The sequence below is a fragment of the Mus musculus genome, chromosome 15, assembly GCF_000001635.26.
Source record: "Mus musculus strain C57BL/6J chromosome 15, GRCm38.p6 C57BL/6J".
In the NCBI taxonomy this organism is placed as follows: Eukaryota; Metazoa; Chordata; class Mammalia; order Rodentia; family Muridae; genus Mus; species Mus musculus.
The window spans coordinates 8,912,887-8,935,097 of NC_000081.6; the positions used below are offsets into that span (position 1 = coordinate 8,912,887).

Sequence of the window (22,211 nt, forward strand, 5' to 3'; positions counted from 1 at the left end):
CTGATTGTCTGACATGCAAGCACAATGAAGTCATCTGCAGAATGTTGGTAGAACCCATTTTTCTTTCTCAAAATTTGAATGAACACAAAAAGGAGTTCTAATATTTTCTTTCAGCTTCCCACCAGGTGACCCCCATCCTTCTTTGCAGTTATGTGCTGCACACCTTCAGCCAGAACTTCAGTCTCTGTCAGAGGAGCTTCACACCTGCACTGAACAGGAGGATCACAAGCACTGTGGCCTGGGCTCTGACCAGAGGGCGGGGTTGGGGCGGGGTTGGGGTGGGATTGGGGTGGGGTCTCTACTCCTGAAGCTCCTCTAGCAGAGCAGCAACAAACTGAACCATGACACATTAACATCTCAGTCACTGTGAAAATTCAGAAACTTCTACCTGGTGTAATCATTAAAGACAAATTTCATAGCTTAGAAAATGATTTTAGAGATCTGAACACACCTTATTGGGGGATGGGGAAGAGGGGAAGGAAAGGGAGCAGGAGACATTTTTCTCAACTCAGTTTCAGGAGGAGAAAAGGGAAAGATAATGTCATGGTTTGTATATGCTTGGCCCAGGAAGTGTCATTATTAGTGTCGCTCCTTGTTGGAGTAGGTGTGTCACTGTGGGTGTGGGCTTAAGACCCTCACCCTAGCTACCTGGAGGCCAGTGTTCTGCTAGCAGTCTTCAGATGAAGATGTAGAATTCTCAGCTCCTCCTGCACCATGCCTGCTTGGATGCTTTCATGCCCAGCTTTGATGATACTGGACTAAACCTCTGAACCTATAAGCCAGCCCCAATTAAATTGTTGTCCTTTTTAAGAGTTGCCTTGGCCATAGTATCTGTTCACAGCAGTAAAACTCTAACTAAGACAGATAAGCTTTGTCCATCAATGACTGACACAAACTGGGTAATTCTTTTATTAAAATAGTCTTGCAATTTCAGGCTATATATAAGAACTAAAAAACTGTATTTCTACAAGAGAATGCTATTCTATATCTTCTTTTATCCCTTTCTGTCCTTCCTGGAACACATGTAGGAAAAACATTTTAATCTTTGTGTCATGAATATTTCCTTGAAAACCATAAGTATCTTTTCATATAACCTTTAAAAGCATAAATAATATATTTTGAATTTTTAAAAAGATCCATAATATTGAACTATTAAAAAACAGCTAATACATGATATGTTAGTAGATTTGTTTGTTTAATAATGTATAATATAGGCTGCCGCCATGTTGTTGTGGTTGTGAGAAGGCAGCGGTGGCGGCGACGCTCCAGCGGCCCAGCCACTGGCCCCTGCCAACCCTGGCTGGCAGCCTTCTGGGGTGGCAGAGGAGGCCTTGTGGTGGCGGGCCTTGCCATGTCCTGCCGCCTGATTTCCTTGTGAAATCTGGTAGAAGAAAAAGTTCTCAGGACGATACTCACTTGTGCTTCAGAGTCACAGACTGGTGCAAGCTGGCTAGCTAGAGAATGAAATCAATGAACCCCCAGTTCAGCAGCAGATCCTGCCTTGGTGAATAAAGTGTAAAAGGTCTCAAGCAGAAGAGAAAGAATAGCCTTGTCAGAGACTAGAGAAGGACACGGTCTCTCCTGACCTGGTTGGGTCATGGATGAAGAGGTGCGGCATAGCCTTGAGTGCATCCAGGCCAATCAGATCTTTCCCAGGAAGCAGCTGATGAGAGGATGAGAATCTTCAGGTTCCTTTCCTTGAACGTCATGGAGATAGCACAGTGTATGAGGGCCGAGCTGAGGAGGCCATCATTGCCCTTTCTAATTACAGGCTTCACATCAAGTTTAAGGAGTCTCTTGTTAATGTTCCATTACAGCTTATTGAAAGCATTGAATGCCGTGATATATTTCAGCTTCATTTGGCATGCAAAGACTGCAAAGTTATCAGGTGTCAGTTCCCAACCTTTGAGCAATGTCAAGATTGGCTTAAGAGATGGAACAATGCAATCCGACCAGCTGGTAAAATAGAAGATCTCTTCTCATTTACATACCATGCTTGGTGCATGGAGGTCTATGCCAGTGAAAAGGAGCAGCATGGAGACCTGTGCAGACCAGGGGAACATGTGACGTCAAGGTTTAAGAATGAAGTGGAGCAGATGGGTTTTGATATGAACAATTCCTGGAGGATTTCCAACATCAATGAGAAATACAAATTATGTGGTAGTTATCCACAAGAGCTCATAGTTCCTGCTTGGATCACTGACAAAGAACTGGAAAGTGTGGCAGGCTTCAGATCCTGGAAGCGCATCCCTGCTGTCATCTACAGGCACCGGAGCAATGGAGCTGTCATTGCCTGCTGCTGACAACTGGAGGTTAGCTGGTGGGGCTGGCGAAATGCTGATGATGGACATCTGGTGCAGTCAGTGGCCAGAGCCTGTACTTCTGACTCTCAGTCAAGTATCAGCAAGGTTTCCACATAGATGCCAGATCCTGGAAAGGCTGATCACTTGGTATTGGATAATCAATTTGGAGGCTCTTCCCAATCTAGTTATTCCTTAGTTGACCTTTAATTTTTGTTTAGGGTACCCAGCCTCCTGGTACATGGGTAACACAGTTCTGTCACAGGGTTTGAATGTGCAGCACATAATAGATCTCAGTCCTCAGAACAGAAGCAGCAAACCCTTCTCTGTTGGTTGTTGCCACAATATGAATGCCACTGTGGTACATGGTAGCAGTCAGCCCTGAGGATGAAGCAGTGTCTGACTCTTAGTCACTATTCTGTTGCTGTAAAAAGATATCAAGACTGGGCTTAATGGTTAAGCACTGACTGCTCTTCCAGAAGTCCTGAGTTCAAATCCCATCAACCCATAGTGGCTCATAGTCATCTGTGACAAGATCTAATGCCTTCTTCTGGTATGTTTGAAGACAGCTACAGTGTACTCATATACATAAAATAATAAAATCTTTAAAGAAAAAAATGTATAATATAAGATGTGATGGCAATTCTGTCAGAATTTCAAAGCATTTACAAATATAAACAAATATAAATGTGATATTTGATAACTATAGAGGGATTTAATATCCTTAACTCCTACTGTTGACATCAGCAATACTACAATGGCCAGTTGATTATATTTATAATAAAATAAAATGCTGGAAAACCCATAATGTTCTAGAGGAATAAAGTTATAAATTTTCCATACAATTTAATTTATCCATGAATATTACTCAGGTCAGGAACCTTCTAGAATGAGGTTCCTAGAACCTACCACACTGTTCCCAACAGGTACCTACCCTCCTGAGTGCAGAACAAAGGAATTTTGAGGGAGTGTAATAGTTGTGTACTTTCCAGAAGGTGTCAGGCTTGTGTTACTGAAGAATCAAATTCTCTTGATTAGACCAAATTTAAGTGTCCTGCTTCTGATTCATGAAGTTTGGGTCACTGAAAATTAGGTGGAAATGCCCCCAAAGAGAAACAAGGGCTCCAAGAAAACAGATCTACGAGAATTAAGACTATTCAAATGAAGAAATGTTATGGATAAGAGTCGTCAGATGAAATTAAATTGTTCTCTGGTCTCCTCAGTCTCAAACAGGATTTATGTCATCAGACAGATCAGACACCATGAAATTTCTAATAATGCATCACAGAAGACATGCAGGGCAAGGTGGAGTGTTTATCTTTTCACATAAAGGGTAGATTTATAGGTCAGTAGAGACACTGAAAACACAGGCTGTGTGGAAAGACTTTTAATACAAAGCAGGGATTTGACTATGGTTCTTTTATCTGAGTGGTATTGTTACAATTCTTCAGGCTTTCCTGGAAATCAAAGAACTTTTTGGAAAGCCAATATGTATGTGTATGTATATATACACACATGTACACACATATACATCACTGTTCTTATATGAGTTGCATGGGACTCTAACATGTTTATGAGACATGAAATTTTTTCATTGAATCCCTTTTACCTAAGATTCATCAAAAATTGATTCTATCTACAGTGAGTTCATTTTTTTCTCTTTGCTTTTCAGATTATAGCTTTGTATTGATCTTCATTTGAAAGTGATGTTTGTAATATTCTTTGCTGTTGTTCCTAATGTCTCCTCCCCATAGGACAAATAGCAAATGTAGTATTAATAAATGTTTGCTTTTATTAATGGAATACAATAAAAAAGTGATATGTCAAATCCAAGGAGATTTATTATCGGATGGTTGGTTTTTCCATCTCTTTCCTCCTCCTCTCTGCCTTAAAAATGAAGCGCCTCAGATCAGAACTGCATTTTACTGACTGAATTTTGAAGTGGCCCCTATTTCAAATATTTCTCTTGTTGACTAAATTAATATAGTCAGATAACAATTTTTGCTAACATGTAAAATTAAAAATAGTTACCTTAAGAAAAGTATAGCTGGAGAGATGGCTCAGAGGCTAAGAGCATCCAGTGCTGGAATCTCTTTCAGAGGACCACTCTGGTTTACACCCAGCTCTCACAACCATCTATACCTCCAGTCCCTGGAGGTTTGTTGTCCTCGTCTGCCCCCATGGGCACTGAACACCTGCAGTGCACAGGCATGCATTCAGGCCAAACACTCATACACATAGAAATAAATAAATGAAGGAAGGAAGAAATAAAAGATATGACTCTCAAAAGATATAATGTGTCAAAATCTAACTCTCTTTTGCCAGCCCAGTGTTTATGTTTTGGTTTTTTTTGGTTTTTTTTGGGGGTTTATTTATTTATTTTTTTGGTGCAGCAAACTTTATTGATGGTATTCAACAGAGTAGGGAGAGCTCTCTAGGCCCCTCCTGTTATTATGGGGGGGTCTGGGGTGGAAATTGTGAGGGAGATGCTCACTGTGGGAGGCTGAGTTGGGAGAGGGAATAGTAGTATAATAGCAAATATAGTTCCCAGCAACTGAGGGCCTCTCTCTTGCTCTCAGTGTCCTTGCTGGAGTGGGTGGTCCAGGGTTTCTTACACCTTGGAGGCCATGTAGGCCTTGAGGTCCACTACCCTGTTGCCGTAGCCGTATCATTGTCATACCAGGAAATGAGCTTGACAAAGTTGTCATTGAGAGCAATGCCAGCCCCGACATTGAAGGTGGAAGAGTGGGAGTTGCTACTGAAGTCGTGTCCCACTCGACCAGCAAGAAAGATACAACCACCAGTTCTTCTGCGGCAAGCTTTATTGCTTCTTCAGGAGGAAAGACCCTGACCCCGGAAAATGGCGTTGCTTATATAGCCCTCAGTCATGGTGTTTTAGCACCTGATGTGGCGTGTCAGCTCCTGATTCGTTGCTCGCCCATCACCCCATTACTATGCCCCGAGATGGGCAGTGATTAGGCGTGAGTTCACTCTCGCACCTGTGTACAAGGCTTGTTTACTAGTTAGGCACAATGGAGGCCAGCGCCATCTTATAATGGCGATTGCTTACGGCACGGCTCTCCACATCTCCCCCTTTTTGTTTTATTAAAATGAGGCTGGACTAGGTCTGTGTAATTATGCCCATCCGCTGTGGCTCCTGTCTTAGGTCGTTCCTCTAATGTCACAGCCTTTCCCGTCATAGGGTAACCCTATCGCTACCGGGCCCCGTGTCTTAGGTTGATCTATGCATGAGGAAAGTTGCCCGTCCCTGGATACCGCAGTGCTATGTGACAGTAACTACTAAATGACCTAGGGCGAACTCTACAAAAGAGGCCAGCCACCACTGTTAACTTATTCTTGAGCATAGATAGCCAGATTTCGGGGGAGGCCCCTTGCTCAATGGCAGCAAGTGCTTGAGCTATCACAACCTTGTCATTTGTTTGTTGGGTTCTGAGCTTGCAAACCAACCAGAGCATGAACACAAGTCCACAGCAGGTGGCAACACTAAATAAACCTACCACCACCCATTCCATAAAATAAGAAAATGCAGATGAAATCCAGGAGGAGAGGCCATCTGTCAATGACAGGTCCATTCTCGTTGAGTTGATCTTTAAAACTGCCACCCTCAGGGCCTCAAGAGTCTCATCGAATCCCTCGGACCAATTTCCTGCAAGATACAAGGAAAGCTGTCTAGACAGATTAGCTGCATGAGTAAAATTTTCATATTGTACACTGGTAATACATAGAGCTTCCAGTTTTCTTTCACAACCCAACTGGGCCATCTGGTATAGGATGCCTATCTGTTCCTCTGCCAGGTCAAGGCGCTGATTCAAAATCATCAGCCCTCCCTTTAACTTGGTACTAGCAGAAGTTTGGACAATGATGGCATCAGTCAGATCTGCTGAAAGCTGATTTAATTTTGTGCCTGATTGAACCGTACTAGCCATAGCGTACCCTGCAGCTGTAGCAGCAGTTGCACTGGCTGAAATTGCTATCATTACGGCAGCAGTAATGCCAAAATCTCTTTTTTGTCGAAACAGGGATAAGGTGGAGGGTGTTTCCACCGGAACAGGAATCCAACGTGGGATCCGTGCCACCATGGCACGGGTATCCTTTGTTACATCCCAACATTGAGAAATCCAACAAGAATCATTGAAACAGACTTCAAATGAATCATTTGAAAGAATAAACAAGAAAGGGGGGGTAAACACAGACTGGGGTAGGTGGATAATTAATCTGGTTTACCAAAGTTTTATTGAACCCAGTGATCTCTACACTGGTATTAGTATATCCATAAGAGTCCAGGGAGGCAGCATGTATTCCCCAATTCTGAGCAAATCTTGAGATGCCAGTAAAAGAGGCCTTCCCAACCGCTCCTCCTTGGATAAAGATCAAAGGATTGAGTTCTGTACAACTGCCATTGACTCCACAAAGCACCCACTTGTGAAAGGGATGCATTCTAAAGTCCTGTATGAAAAGTCCCTTTTTCATAACAAATTCCTTCTCTGGGTTAGCCATCATGTTGGGAGAAAAGGAAAAGGTTTTACTCTGATCTGCCCAACGAGTGATGGAGGATTGACAATCAGACCAAGGCAGGATCAGCCCTTCATCTTCCAAGCTACAATGAGGGGCTATTTTTGGTTGGGGGGGGGGGACGTTCTTTGTCTGAAAAGTTAGGTGGTAGAAATGTACCATTAACCCAAATTGCCTCCTGCCAGAAGGTCCGATTTGTAATGGTTATATCTGTGTTGGAAGTATCTTGGATTGTGCTCACCCAGCCTCCTCAGTGCTCATTAAACTTCCCCAAGGCTCGGGCTGTGAGGTTGATACATTTTCCTGGTCCATTAATTTGAAAACATAAAGAACCCTGTTCTAATAAAGAGCAATTTTCTCCTAATGATGCTCGGGTGGGATCATAGGGTAGATATGGTAAATCTAATGTTTTATTAGTAGTAAAGAATTTTGGAAAAGCTATAGCATCATGGCGAACTGGCATTGGTTTAGGGAAAGTCGAGAGAATGGCCCATCTCTGTTTGCCCATCATACTAGGAACCTGAGACAAGTTCAGCATTGTCAGGATCAGGAGTAGTCCTCGGGAGGTCAGCATCTTCCACACCATCCTTGATTACTATCTTTTGGGTGGGTCGTTCCGGCAGCCAAAATGGGTTGTCTTCACTCTGTGGAAAAACACAAACAGCTCCCCTGGATCTTATCAAAATAGGATCCGGGCCTTTCCACAGACCAGATAAGACATCCTTCCATTTCACCATTTCTTTTGGTCTATCAGGGTCTGAGCTATGTCGATCAGCTGCAGAGCGACCTTGCTCGTCAAGATTCAAAAAATTAAGTGTGAAGAGTGCCATGGATACAGCTACTCTTGGCACTGAGGACAGAGTCTCATCAACTCCCCCTTTTTGTTTTATAAAATAAGACTTGAGTGTACGGTGGGCACGTTCCACAATGCCTTGTCTTTGAGGATTATAAGGAAGGCCAGTCAGGTGAGTGACATCCATTTGATGACAAAATTGCTGAAATTTAGTAGAGGTATATGCTGGCCCATTATCAGTTTTAAGGATTGTGGGCTTGCCCCAAGCACTCCAAGCTTCTAAACAGTGCTGTATAACATGAGAGGCTTTCTCACCTGTTAAAGGTGTAGCAAACATAACCAGAGCAGGTGTCAATGGAAACATGTAAGTATTGATTTCTTCCAAAGGAGGAAATATGAGTGACATCCATTTGCCAGACCTGTAATGGCCTGATGCCTCGGGGGTTTACCTCTACATGAGAAGTAGGCAAAAATTGACAACAACTTTGACATTGGGTGACAATGTCATGAGCTTCTTTCCTGGTTAAAGTGAAACGGCGGCGTAATGTTTCAGCTGTCACGTGGAAGCATTTATGAAACTCCCTTGCAGCCTCTGCCTGTGAGGACAGAGCAGCAGCCATGATTCTAGTGGCTTTGTCTGTCAAGTCATTTCCATGAGACATGGGGCCAGGAAGGCCAGAATGAGCCCTAACATGAGTAATATACACAAGATGTCTTCTATGTAATAGGGCTGACTGAAGTTGCTGAAAAATGTGAGCAAGCTTGCTAGAGGGTCTAATTAAGCCAGCAACTTCAAGCGTATTAACTGCAATAACCACATATAAGGAATCAGATACAATATTGAGCGGTCCCGGAAAAGTTTCAAGGACCTCTAGAACTACCAAACACTCTACAACTTGGGGTGATGTTTCATTATATTGTTTAGATGTTACTTGGCCATTTACTACATATGCACCTATACCAGATTTGGATCCATCTGTATACACTACTACCCCATCCGGAAGTGGGTGTTTGGCTGTTACTACTGGAAACACTATGGCTTGGCTTAAGGCAAACTGTAAAATTGGATGTTTTGGATAATGATTATCAATTTGTCCTGAATAGGAGGCAACCAAGACTGCCCAATCATTAGCTGTTGCTGCCAGGGTTTGAACTTGAGCAGAGGTATAAGGCACAATTAGCATATGAGGTTCTTTCCCAAAATGAGTAATGGCTGCTTTTATCCCCGAAGTGCAAGTTGAGCAACTGCATTAGGATACCACTCAATGATTTTTGCAGAAGAAGCATTAGGGTGGACCCACAGTAAGGGTCCATTTTGCCACAAGACTGCTGTTGGTAACCGTGCAGTTTTTAATATGCACAATTCAAATGACTTCGATTCGTCAATGCGTTGTAATTGAGCATCTTGTAAGGCCTTTTCTACAGTTTGTAAAGCTTGACATGCAGCTTTTTTTTTTTTCTCTTTTTTTTTTATTAGGTATTTAGCTCATTTACATTTCCAATGCTATACCAAAAGTCCCCCTTACCCACCCACCCCCACTCCCCTACCCTCCCACTCCCCCCCTTTGGCCCTGGCGTTCCCCTGTACCGGGGCACACAAAGTCTGCGTGTCCAATGGGCCTCTCTTTCCAGTGATGGCCGACTAGGCCATCTTTTGATACATATGCAGCTAGAGTCAAGAGCTCAGGGGTACTGGTTAGTTCATAATGTTGTTCCACCTATAGGGTTGAAGATCCCTTTAGCTCCTTGGGTACTTTCTCTAGCTCCTCCATTGGGAGCCCTGTGATCCATCCATTAGCTGACTGTGAGCATCCACTTCTGTGTTTGCTAGGCCCCGGCATAGTCTCACAAGAGACAGCTACATCTGGGTCCTTTCAGTAAAATCTTGCTAGTGTATGCAATGGTGTCAGCATTTGGAAGCTGATTATGGGGTGGATCCCTGGATATGGCAGTCTCTACATGGTCCATCCTTTCATCTCAGCTCCATACTTTGTTTCTGTAACTCCTTCCATGGGTGTTTTGTTCCCACTTCTAAGGAGGGGCATAGTGTCCACACTTCAGTCTTCATTTTTCTTGAGTTTCATGTGTTTAGGAAATTGTATCTTATATCGTGGGTATCCTAGGTTTTGGGCTAGTATCCACTTATCAGTGAGTACATATTGTGTGAGTTCCTTTGTGATTGTGTTACCTCACTCAGGATGATGCTCTCCAGGTCCATCCATTTGGCTAGGAATTTCATAAATTCATTCTTTTTAATAGCTGAGTAGTACTCCATTGTGTAGATGTACCACATTTTCTGTATCCATTCCTCTGTTGAGGGGCATCTGGGTTCTTTCCAGTTTCTGGCTATTATAAATAAGGCTGCTATGAACATAGTGGAGCATGTGTCCTTCTTACCAGTTGGGGCTTCTTCTGGATATATGCCCAGGAGAGGTATTGCTGGATCCTCCGGTAGTACTATGTCCAATTTTCTGAGGAACCGCCAGACTGATTTCCAGAGTGGTTGTACAAGCCTGCAATCCCACCAACAATGGAGGAGTGTTCCTCTTTCTCCACATCCTCGCCAGCATCTGCTGTCACCTGAATTTTTGATCTTAGCCATTCTCACTGGTGTGAGGTGGAATCTCAGGGTTGTTTTGATTTGCATTTCCCTGATGATTAAGGATGTTGAACATTTTTTCAGGTGTTTCTCTGCCATTCGGTATTCCTCAGGTGAGAATTCTTTGTTCAGTTCTGAGCCCCATTTTTTAAGGGGGTTATTTGATTTTCTGAGGTCCACCTTCTTGAGTTCTTTATATATGTTGGATATTAGTCCCCTATCTGATTTAGGATAGGTAAAGATCCTTTCCCAGTCTGTTGGTGGTCTTTTTGTCTTATAGACAGTGTCTTTTGCCTTGCAGAAACTTTGGAGTTTCATTAGGTCCCATTTGTCAATTCTCGATCTTACAGCACAAGCCATTGCTGTTCTGTTCAGGAATTTTTCCCCTGTGCCCATATCTTCAAGGCTTTTCCCCACTTTCTCCTCTATAAGTTTCAGTGTCTCTGGTTTTATGTGAAGTTCCTTGATCCACTTAGATTTGACCTTAGTACAAGGAGATAAGTATGGATCGATTCACATTCTTCTACATGATAACAACCAGTTGTGCCAGCACCAATTGTTGAAAATGCTGTCTTTCTTCCACTGGATGGTTTTGGCTCCCTTGTCGAAGATCAAGTGACCATAGGTGTGTGGATTCATTTCTGGGTCTTCAATTCTATTCCATTGGTCCACTTGTCTGTCTCTATACCAGTACCATGCAGTTTTTATCACAATTGCTCTGTAGTAAAGCTTTAGGTCAGGCATGGTGATTCCACCAGAGGTTCTTTTATCCTTGAGAAGAGTTTTTGCTATCCTCGGTTTTTTGTTATTCCAGATGAATTTGCAAATTGCTCCTTCTAATTCGTTGAAGAATTGAGTTGGAATTTTAATGGGGATTGCATTGAATCTGTAGATTGCTTTTGGCAAGATAGCCATTTTTACAATGTTGGTCCTGCCAATCCATGAGCATGGGAGATCTTTCCATCTTCTGAGATCTTCTTTAATTTCTTTCTTCAGGGACTTGAAGTTTTTATCATACAGATCTTTCACTTCCTTCGTTAGAGTCACGCCGAGATATTTTATATTATTTGTGGCTATTGAGAAGGGTGTTGTTTCCCTAATTTCTTTCTCAGCCTGTTTATTCTTTGTGTAGAGAAAGGCCATTGACTTGTTTGAGTTAATTTTATATCCAGCTACTTCACCGAAGCTGTTTATCAGGTTTAGGAGTTCTCTGGTGGAATTTTTAGGGTCACTTATATATACTATCATATCATCTGCAAAAAGTGATATTTTGACTTCCTCTTTTCCAATTTGTATCCCCTTGATCTCCTTTTGTTGTCGAATTGCTCTGGCTAATACTTCAAGTACTATGTTGAAAAGGTAGGGAGAAAGTGGGCAGCCTTGTCTAGTCCCTGATTTTAGTGGGATTGCTTCCAGCTTCTCTCCATTTACTTTGATGTTGGCTACTGGTTTGCTGTAGATTGCTTTTATCATGTTTAGGTATTGGCCTTGAATTCCTGATCTTTCCAGAACTTTTATCATGAATGGGTGTTGGATCTTGTCAAATGCTTTTTCTGCATCTAACGAGATGATCATGTGGTTTTTGTCTTTGAGTTTGTTTATATAATGGATTACATTGATGGATTTTCGTATATTAAACCATCCCTGCATCCCTGGAATAAAACCTACTTGGTCAGGATGGATGATTGCTTTAATGTGTTCTTGGATTCGGTTAGCGAGAATTTTATTAAGAATTTTTGCATTGATGTTCATAAGAGAAATTGGTCTGAAGTTCTCTATCTTTGTTGGATCTTTCTGTGGTTTAGGTATCAGAGTAATAGTGGCTTCATAAAATGAGTTGGGTAGAATACCTTCTACTTCTATCTTGTGAAAAAGTTTGTGCAGAACTGGAGTTAGATCTTCTTTGAAGGTCTGATAGAACTCTGCACTAAACCCGTCTGGTCCTGGGCTTTTTTTGGCTGGGAGACTATTAATAACTGCTTCTATTTCTTTAGGGGATATGGGACTGTTTAGAAGGTCAACTTGATCCTGATTCAACTTTGGTACCTGGTATCTGTCCAGAAATTTGTCCATTTCGTCCAGGTTTTCCAGTTTTGTTGAGTATAGCCTTTTGTAGAAGGATCTGATGGTGTTTTGGATTTCTTCAGGATCTGTTGTTATGTCTCCCTTTTCATTTCTGATTTTGTTAATTAGGATTTTGTCCCTGTGCCCTTTAGTGAGTCTAGCTAAGGGTTTATCTATCTTGTTGATTTTCTCAAAGAACCAACTCCTCGTTTGGTTAATTCTTTGAATAGTTCTTCTTGTTTCCACTTGGTTGATTTCACCCCTGAGTTTGATTATTTCCTGCCGTCTACTCCTCTTGGGTGAATTTGCTTCCTTTTTTTCTAGAGCTTTTAGATGTGTTGTCAAGCTGCTAGTATGTGCTCTCTCCCGTTTTTTCTTGAAGGCACTCATAGCTATGAGTTTCCCTCTTAGAAATGCTTTCATTGTGTCCCAAAGGTTTGGGTACGTTGTGGCTTCATTTTCATTAAACTCTAAAAAGTCTTTAATTTCTTTCTTTATTCCTTCCTTGACCAAGGTATCATTGAGAAGAGTGTTGTTCAGTTTCCACGTGAATGTTGGCTTTCTGTTATTTATTTTGTTATTGAAGATCAGCCTTAGTGCATGGTGATCTGATAGGATACATGGGACAATTTCAATATTTTTGAATCTGTTGAGGCCTGATTTGTGACCTATTATGTGGTCAATTTTGGAGAAGGTACCATGAGGTGCTGAGAAGAAGGTATATCCTTTTGTTTTAGGATAAAATGTTCTGTAGATATCTGTCAGATCCATTTGTTTCATCACTTCTGTTAGTTTCAGTGTGTCCCTGTTTAGTTTCTGTTTCCATGATCTGTCCATTGGTGAAAGTGGTGTGTTGAAGTCTCCCACTATTATTGTGTGAGGCGCAATGTGTGCTTTGAGCTTTACTAAAGTTTCTTTAGTGAATGTGGCTGCTCTTGTATTTGGAGCATAGATATTCAGAATTGAGAGTTCCTCTTGGAGGATTTTACCTTTGATGAGAATGAAGTGTCCCTCCTTGTCTTTTTTGATGACTTTGGGTTGGAAGTCAATCTTATCAGATATTAGGATGGCTACTCCTGCTTGTTTCTTCATACCATTTGCTTGGAAAATTGTTTTCCAGCCTTTCATTCTGAGGTAGTGTCTATCTTTTTCTCTGAGATGAGTTTCCTGTAAGCAGCAAAATGTTGGGTCTTGTTTGTGTAGCCAGTTTGTTAGTCTATGTCTTTTTATTGGCGAGTTGAGACCATTGATGTTAAGAGATATTAAGGAAAAGTAATTGTTGCTTCCTGTTATTTTAGTTGTTAAAGTTGGGATTCTGTTCTTGTGGCTGTCTTCTTTTAGGTTTGTTGAGGGATTACCTTCTTGACAAGACTGCTGTTGGTAACCGTGCAGTTTTTAATATGCACAATTCAAATGACTTCGATTCGTCAATGCGTTGTAATTGAGCATCTTGTAAGGCCTTTTCTACAGTTTGTAAAGCTTGACATGCAGCTTTTACTACAGTCATCCAATCGCCGGGGGTCATTGCCAGAGTTGCAAGCCTTTTGACTTGGGCTACAGTAAAGTTGGCATTGACTCCATAGTTACAGACTGACTCTGCAAGTTCTTTAATCTGTATATACTCCACCGGGGCATGAACACGTCCGCCATCGGAGCCTTCAAAGACTGGGAACGCTTGCTGCACTTTTCTCTGTTCCTCTTTTGAAATGAATGAGTCTGAATGATACCTCTGCACATAGGGCGGAGATGCACTAGGACCCAGAGGTCGAAGGCCTGGAGACCGTGCAGTGATTGGACATTTGTCTCTAGCTACTTTCATGTTATTCTGTAACTGATCAACTCATCTTTCATCTGGCTGGTATCTTTCTCCCTCATAGCCTGCCACTTCTTCCTCTAAGTCTGTTTCCTCAGAGGAGCTAAGTTCCTTATCCGATTATGAGCTACTGACAGCTAGTGCCTTGAACTCATCTAATGGCGGGTAGAGGCTCCTTTCCTTGTGTGCTTCCCCAGCTCGATCTCTCTTCTTCTCTCCCTTTCCAACCCTTTTTCTAAGCTCTCCCAGGGCATTTTTTCCCCTTATTTCTCTTTTTCTCGGGCTCAAGGCCCGTGGAAAGGCCTTTATTCTTCAGTGCACCTTGTTTTGTTTCAACTCTTACTGTCTTTCCCCGCTCTGCCTCTGATAGACTGTCTTGAACTTCCTCCAGGATCTTCTGCCCTGCCTCAACCATTTGCTTACAATCCTCGTCTGTTAAGCACGATCTTACCAGTTTCCACAATGGCATGGTCCCTGCTTTAAGTTTGCCATTCTGCTGTTCCCTAACTAGATCTCCTTTCAGTTTGTCCCATGAAGCAATGGTTAATGACTCTGAGCAAGCATACCATGGTGCTACACGGTCTATCTCCCTGACAAATCCCTCTATAGTCTTAGTGGCGATTTTCAGGCCACACTGTTTCAAGATCAACCGTAAGGCCATTACTACAGAGTGGGAGATTCCCATACTGGTCACTGTCCAGGCCTGACCACAACTGAGAACCAGTCAGCAATACTGGTCACTGTCCAGGCCTGACCACGACTGAGAACCAGTCAGCAATACTGGTCGCTGTCCAGTGGTGGAAGCAAAACGAAACCGAAAGGGAAGGAATAATTGCCGTGAAAACAATCAAAAGGGCATCTAACTCTGGAGAAATTTCAAGACTGTACGTACCTTACAGAGCCTTATGTGTCCCGCAGTTCTGAGTCGGCCCCACAAACGGGGGATCTCCCTTGCGCAGGTGTGATGGTATAAAGTTCCCAGGTTCCTCGGCGCCACTTGTCGCGTCCCACTCGACCAGCAAAGACACAACCACCAGTTCTTCTGCGGCAAGCTTTATTGCTTCTTCAGGAGGGAAGACCCCGACCCCGGAAAATGGCATTGCTTATATAACCCTCAGCCATGGCGTTTCAGCACCTGATGTGGCGTGTCAGCTCCTGATTCATTGCTCGCTCATCACCCCATTACTACGCCCCGAGATGGGCAGTGACTAGGCGTGAGTTCACTCTTGCACCTGTGTACAAGGCTTGTTTACTAGTTAGGCACAGTGGAGGCCAGCGCCATCTTATAATGGCGATTGCTCGCAGCATGGCTCTCTACAACAGGAGACAACCTGGTGCTCAGTGTAGCCCAGGATGCCCTTCAGGGGCCCTCAGATGCTTGCTTCACCACCTTCTTGATGTCTTCATACTTGACAGGTTTCTCCAAACAGCATGTCTGATCCACGATGGACACATTGGGGGTAGGAACACGGAAGGCCATGCCAGTAAGCTTCCCATTCAGCTCTGGGATGACCATGCCCACAGCCTTGACAGCACCAGTGGATGTAGGGATGATGTTCTGGGCAGCCCCATGGCCATCACGCCACAGCTTTCCAGAGGGGCCATCCACAGTCTTCTGAGTGGTAGTAATGGCATGGACTGTGGTCATGAGCCCTTCCACGATGCCAAAGTTTTCATGGATGACCTTGGCAGGGGGGCTAAGCAGTTGGTAGTGCAGGATGCATTGCTGACAATCTTGAGTGAGTTGTCATATTTCTCGTGATTCACACCCATCACAAACATGGGGGCATCAGCAGAAGGGGCAGAGATGATGACCCTTTTGGCTCCACCCTTCAAGTGGGCCCCGGCCTTCTCCATGGTGGTGAAGACGCCAGTAGACTCCACATACTTAGCACCGGCATCACCCCATTTGATGTTAGCGGGGTCTCGCTCCTGGAAGATGGTGATGGGCTTCCCGATGATGACAAGCTTCTTATTCTCAGCCTTGACTGTGCTGTTGAATTTGTCATGGGTGGAGTCATACTGGAACATGTAGACAATGTAGTTGAGGTCAATGAAGGGGTTGTTGATGGCAACAATCTCCATTTTGCCATGTGGAGAGCAAAGGCAGCCCTGGTAACCAGGCACCCAATACCGTTCACAAGTCCATTCACACAAAATCCGTTCACACCGACCTTCAACATTTTGTCTACAGGACGAGGCTGGCACTGCACAAGAAGATGTGGCTGTCTCTGGAACAGGGAGGAGCAGAGCTGATATTTTTGAGAAATGATTGGATGGTGATTGTGTAGGTATGAGAGTGAATGTGGGAATGGACTATTCAGTTCTGCCCTAGAGGCATAGATGATTATTTATGTTACAGAAACTCATGGATGCTATTCAGTTAAGATAGATCATTTATATATTTGCACATGGTACTTTGCAGTAAAATGTTTTAAGCATGTGATAACAATAACCATAGCCTGATCAAGATTTATAAAAGTTTTGTAAGCACAAAGTGTAACTCATAATGCCCCTTTGTTGTTTAGCAGAAAAACTACTTGGCATTTTGGGCTAGAAAGCAAGCACATTCCAATTTAGCATATTTTAAAAATAAATATCTTACCTGGAGAAAATGGCACTACCTGTGTAATTATATAATGATACAATTATGTAGTTAATTATACATTACATACTTAAGTAGTCATGTAATTAATTAACTTCATCTAAAGTACAAGGTTCTGGGTGTGTTACCCTATCTGATTATTAGCAGTTCACAGAGGGACAACAGTCTACCATCTTACAATTCCAGTTTTGAAGACAAAAAGGCACAATAACCAACTTATTAATAAATTATTTTTAAATAAATTTTTTAAAAAACTTTTTTTTTGAGACAGGTGTCTCTGTATAGTCCTGGCTGTCCTGGAACTAACTTTGTAGACCAGGCTGGCCTCGAACTCAGAAATCTGCCTGCCTCTGCCTCCTGAGTGCTGGGATTAAAGGCGTGTGCCACCACACCCAGCTCAAGAAAAAAGTCTTGATTCTCCTCTTGTCTTGACTACTGCCTCCGTTGTCTTAGAAGTCACCTAGTTTGGCTAGTGTATCTGACACCTTGGGAGGGCCTTACTTTGCTCTTCAAATCTTTTATAGCCCTGTTTTCACACAAACTTAAAGTCAGAGCTTCAGGCTTTGCCCTCAGCAATAGTTCTGTCCACAATCACTAGGGATCTGACCTTTGGAGTTCTTTCTCAATCTGAACTCAGCCTCCTCTTAAATTTGGAGCATCTCTGCAAGGCTGTGTTATTCTATGACTCAGACAACTGGGTCTTGAGGGCTCTGTTGACCAAAAAGAGTGAAAGAGCACAGAGGGAAAGATTGTGCATCCTAGCTCCCCGAGTCAGCCAAGTACACATTCCCCAAGCCCATCCCCCACCAAGCCAGAATTTTAAGAATTAAAACAACTATCAAACAAAAGATGCTGAATTAATTTGGTCCATGACAGCCCATATGAAAGACCACCATCCTAATTTCCTTTTCAATTATATATACTCATGTGACTAAACACTGGTCACTGAGGTGAGAGTAATTACAGATGAAGCATACAGACCATAATAAGAAAGCAGCATGGTTCTTCCCACCCCATCTCATTTCTAACATCTGTCCACTAAGAGGTGGATTTGATGGCAGGGCAAGACAATACTCAATGGCTGGCAGATAACAAAAGAAGTCTGGGACCTTGATAACTTGGCAAGGACTACCTGCCTTAACAGTTCTGATTTCGATAAAGGAAAAGCTTCTGTTACATGTCCTTGTTATTTTCAGTCTTTGGGACACAAAGCCAAACTATGTTTCAACTGGTGCAGGGGCCATCTGACTTAGTGGTCCTCCCAGAAACAGGAAGTGTGACTGTTTCCTGGGAAATATTTGGTGATATATGGAGATAGTTCTAGTTGTCATACATGAAGAGACTATGAAATATGCTGCCCATATCTACCCAGGGACACTGCCAAACACCCCAAAACCAAGGCAGTCTCCTTACAAGAAAAGAATTGTGCTGTCCCAAATACCAAAATATCAGATACCCTCAACTACCAAAAGCACCTGTGAGGTTGGTAAGTCACTGAAGCAACCCTAAGAGCTAGAGACAGTCAGGCTACGGTGCCACACAGATGACTGTGACTAAGGCTATTGCTCTTGTTTTAACTATGCTATTTTATGAGTCACCATAATAGATCCACTTTATTTTCTGCGTTTGATGTTTAAGCCACTCTGCATAGATCTAGGGCTAGCAGTGCTTCATCACCAGACTTTTGCTAAACGCTTACTTAGTATAAATTTCTAGGCTGGTTTCCAGTTTTAAATCTAGTTGAAGAACTCAAGCATATATGAAAAGGGAAGGTTCTTAGTGTAACGGAGCAAAGGACAGAGCCTAGAGGAATCCGGCTGTGGATTCCAAGATGGGGAGATGTTAGAGGGCTCTTATAGAAAGGATATTGGCCACTGAACCAGGTTTTTAGGCCACAGACTTCTGTTTTGAAGGTAATGTTTTGAACATCAAAGTCTTCACCAGGTTTGTATAAATTATTAAGCACAACCCCTAGGCACAAGCTCTTCCCCTAGGTGTTTGTAATGGACATTTGTTAGGCTGACCAGCTCCATATCACTTTGTTCTCTTGTCATGGAGTAACAACCTGCTTTCCCTTTGCAAGGTGATTCCTCCTAGTGGCTGACCACATTGGGGATTGCAATCACACCTTTTATTACGGATATATTTTATAATGTAAAATAATATGTTATTATTACAAGTTGGGCACCGGCGGGCCATATGGCTCCAGTGGGGTGTTCTCATCTCAGCAGATTCTCTGGCCCGGAGCTCCCAAGTTCCCTTGGTGGGTTGTTGCCACACCAGCCCCAATGCAATGATCACCCACCTCTCTGTTAGCTATCACAATTCCTAGTAACCTGATAAAATTGAAACTCGAGAGGCTTATAATTAATCAGTCATGTTTATATATCAATAAACTCTCAATACACAAGATGCCCACACAATAAATTCAGGGCCAATTGATAGTTGTGGAAGCTTCCCACCTATATTAGACAAGTTACCCCAATTATTCTATCCCTACATGATATCATATCTACCTGTGGCTATTTAAAGCCATTTGGAGTCTGAATCATCCTGTTCATCCTCCATTTTGCTTCCTTCTCCTTCTCCTTCTCCTTCTCCTGTGTCACTCCCTGTCTCTGAAATTTTTAGCTCTGCCTCCCTTTTCCCTCTCTAATCACAGGTCTCCTGCTGCACTAATATTTAAATTAATTGGACAGGGATTAATTAATCCTGCCACAATTATTAATTTGCCACCTTGCTTTTCAAGCTTCTTTGTCTGTCTACTTGGCCAATCTAGATGAGACAAGGTGTCCCATTCTGTCTGGTCTTCACTTGGGTTTAGCTGTTGGGCCACTGATTGAAAAAATAGAGAGTGAGGCATGGACATTTCTCGATGGTGACTTTGCTGGCGGCTGTGCTCCTCTGAAAGGCTTGGCTTCTATCAAGAGCACTTTCTGTTCCACTACCTCTCCTCTTCACAGGAATCCTCTCACTGACCCTTCTGAATTCAGAATGGTAAGGACTTTCTATCCTTGTTTGCCTTAATACCCAATAGTGTTTCATTAATCACTGCCATACCTCTGTTGGTGTTCACACTTGTGGTGGTTTGAAAATGCTTGGCCCAGAGAGTGGCACTATTAGGAGGTGTGGCCTTGTTGGAATAGGTGTGGCCTTGTTGAAGGAGTGTGTCACTTTGGGGATGAGCCACGAGACACTCCTCCTAACCACATGGGAGTCAATCTTCTTCAGATGAAGATGTAGAACTCTCAGCTCCTCCTTCACCATGCCTGCCTAGACGCTGCCATGCTCCTGCCTTGATGATAATGGACCAAACCTCTGAACCTATAAACCAGCCCCATTGTTGTCCTTATAAGAGTTGCCTTGGTCATGGTGTTTGTTCACAGCAGTAAAACCCTAACTATGACAACATTATTGTCCTTTTAGAATTCTCCCTCTGAGTACACAGCAGTGTGAATTTATCTGACCTAAAAACCTATCCCCAACCACAAGAGTAGGCGTGCTAGTATTCCATGGAGTCGGATGCTAGAGTTGCTCCATAGACTGCGTGTTTGATGTATAACAAGACTGTGTGGAGCTCTTCCCCGAGGCTTTGAGGATGATAGTGGATAGAGAATCACTTCCTTCCCAGCCACCAACTGGAATGTATAAGCCTGTTCTTCAATGCTAGCTCCTTTCCTGCAGACAGAAAGCCCAAGTTTAATGGGATAGGACAGAAGATGAGACTAGTCTAGAGAGAATTAGAGGTAGAGACCTGAGAAGATCATTTGAATCCCTGGCCCAGTCACACACAGTCTTTGTAGTTAGGTTTGTAGATAAGGTTTGCTCATTTTGCTTTTTTTTTCCTGGATATTTGGGATAATCATAATTTTAGAAAGTGAGTCTGTAATGGGAGGGATATGAGATACCTTGAAGGTGGTGATGGTGGTTGTAAGTAGGTGTTACTTCCCTTGGATGGAAAGAAGAGGTCTGGTAAGGCCTTGAAAAGATAAATGATACACCCACTTACAAATCCAGACCACAGTTATGTTGACCTTCATTGTGGGCCTGTGGTGAGGCAGAGACATCATGGCTGAGGCAGAATGGAAGAAATCTATGTACCTCAAGAAATGGAGGGAGAAAAGAAGAGGAAAGAGGAAAGAAGAAAGAGGGGAAGACAGAGATGGAGGTGGAAAGACAGAGAGAGAAGAAAGAGAAAGAGACAGACAGACAGACAGACAGAGACAGACAGACAGACAGACAGACAGACACACACACACACACACACAGAGAGAGAGAGAGAGAGAGAGAGAGAGAGAGAGAGAGAGAACCCTTCAAAAATCTTCCCCCAGTGACCTTCTTTCTGCAAACAGTCCTGTCTCCTAGTAACCTATTTAGTTATGAACTCACTATTATGCTAATACTCTAAGAAGCCCACACTCTCGTGATCTAATACACTCATGATCTAGTTACCCCTCAACAGTACCAGTGCATGAACCAACTCTTCAAGACTTGAACATTTAGGGGGATGCTTCATCACCAAACTGTAACAGCAACCATTGCTCAAACACAACTGAGCATCCTGACCTGTCATGGAGGGAAGCACAAGAGTTGGCAGCTTCAGAAAGAATCTGGACAGATCTCTCAGGACCATACCTGTGCAGATTATACTGACAGCATGTGCTTCACTCTGGAACTGCACTGAATGTGCTAAAAGATGGCCCTAAGACCACCTCATCCCACTCATGGGCGCACATACTAAGAAAGCTTCTAATCTCCTCTTCAGTATCAGGGACTGCCATTAGTAGAGCAATGCAAAAAGATCTAGATGATTAGATCTCATAATTGCCCACAGAAAAATAGTGGAAAGTCTGATGCTTGACAAAAATCTCAAAAGGCCAACCAAGATGGCGGGGCCTGCCGAGCAAACAGGTGCTATCTGGATTCTAATTTTGTGTCATTCTTCTCCCTTTAGACAAACGTCCTTTGTACAGTTTTATCTCAGTTTTATGCCATTAGTCCTGGAACAGACTCTTGCTGTTTCTAGATACTCTCTGGGATACATATAGAACTGTGGTACAGCTGTGACCCTCTCAGCATCTTCAGTGTCCTGGGGAAAAGGTAGACAGGCAGGGAGGTGTGCCAACTCATGTTGTCCATGCTTGCACCGAAATCGGCAACATTTGTTTGCGTGAGGCTGGCTCGCAAATAGAACTTTAACATGCAGTATTGGTACTTTTGTTCCCTAAACACTACAGCTTAAGGAATAGGGTTCCTCAGCTACTTACTTCAAAGGCCATTACTGTAACAGATAATCAATCACTGCTTCTATTGATGTGATTGACTACACGATCTTCGACAGAAAGGCAAGCTTTTCAGTTAGCGTTTGCAACTCCTCAGTTTTGTCTTTATGATAAAAGCTGAGGGTTAGCTTAAGTGCTACTTTGGGGTTCCTAAGGCTTTGAACTTCCATCTTTCTCCACACACTAATTACTTGCATTAATATGAATTTTTGTTTATATAAG

At 42.9% G+C, this 22,211-nt stretch overlaps 2 pseudogenes; one reads left to right on the forward strand and one right to left on the reverse strand.

Moving 5' to 3' along the window:
- On the forward strand, nucleotides 1,598-2,417 carry Gm5043 (predicted gene 5043; annotated as a pseudogene).
- Nucleotides 4,687-16,303, reverse strand: Gm5210 (predicted gene 5210; annotated as a pseudogene).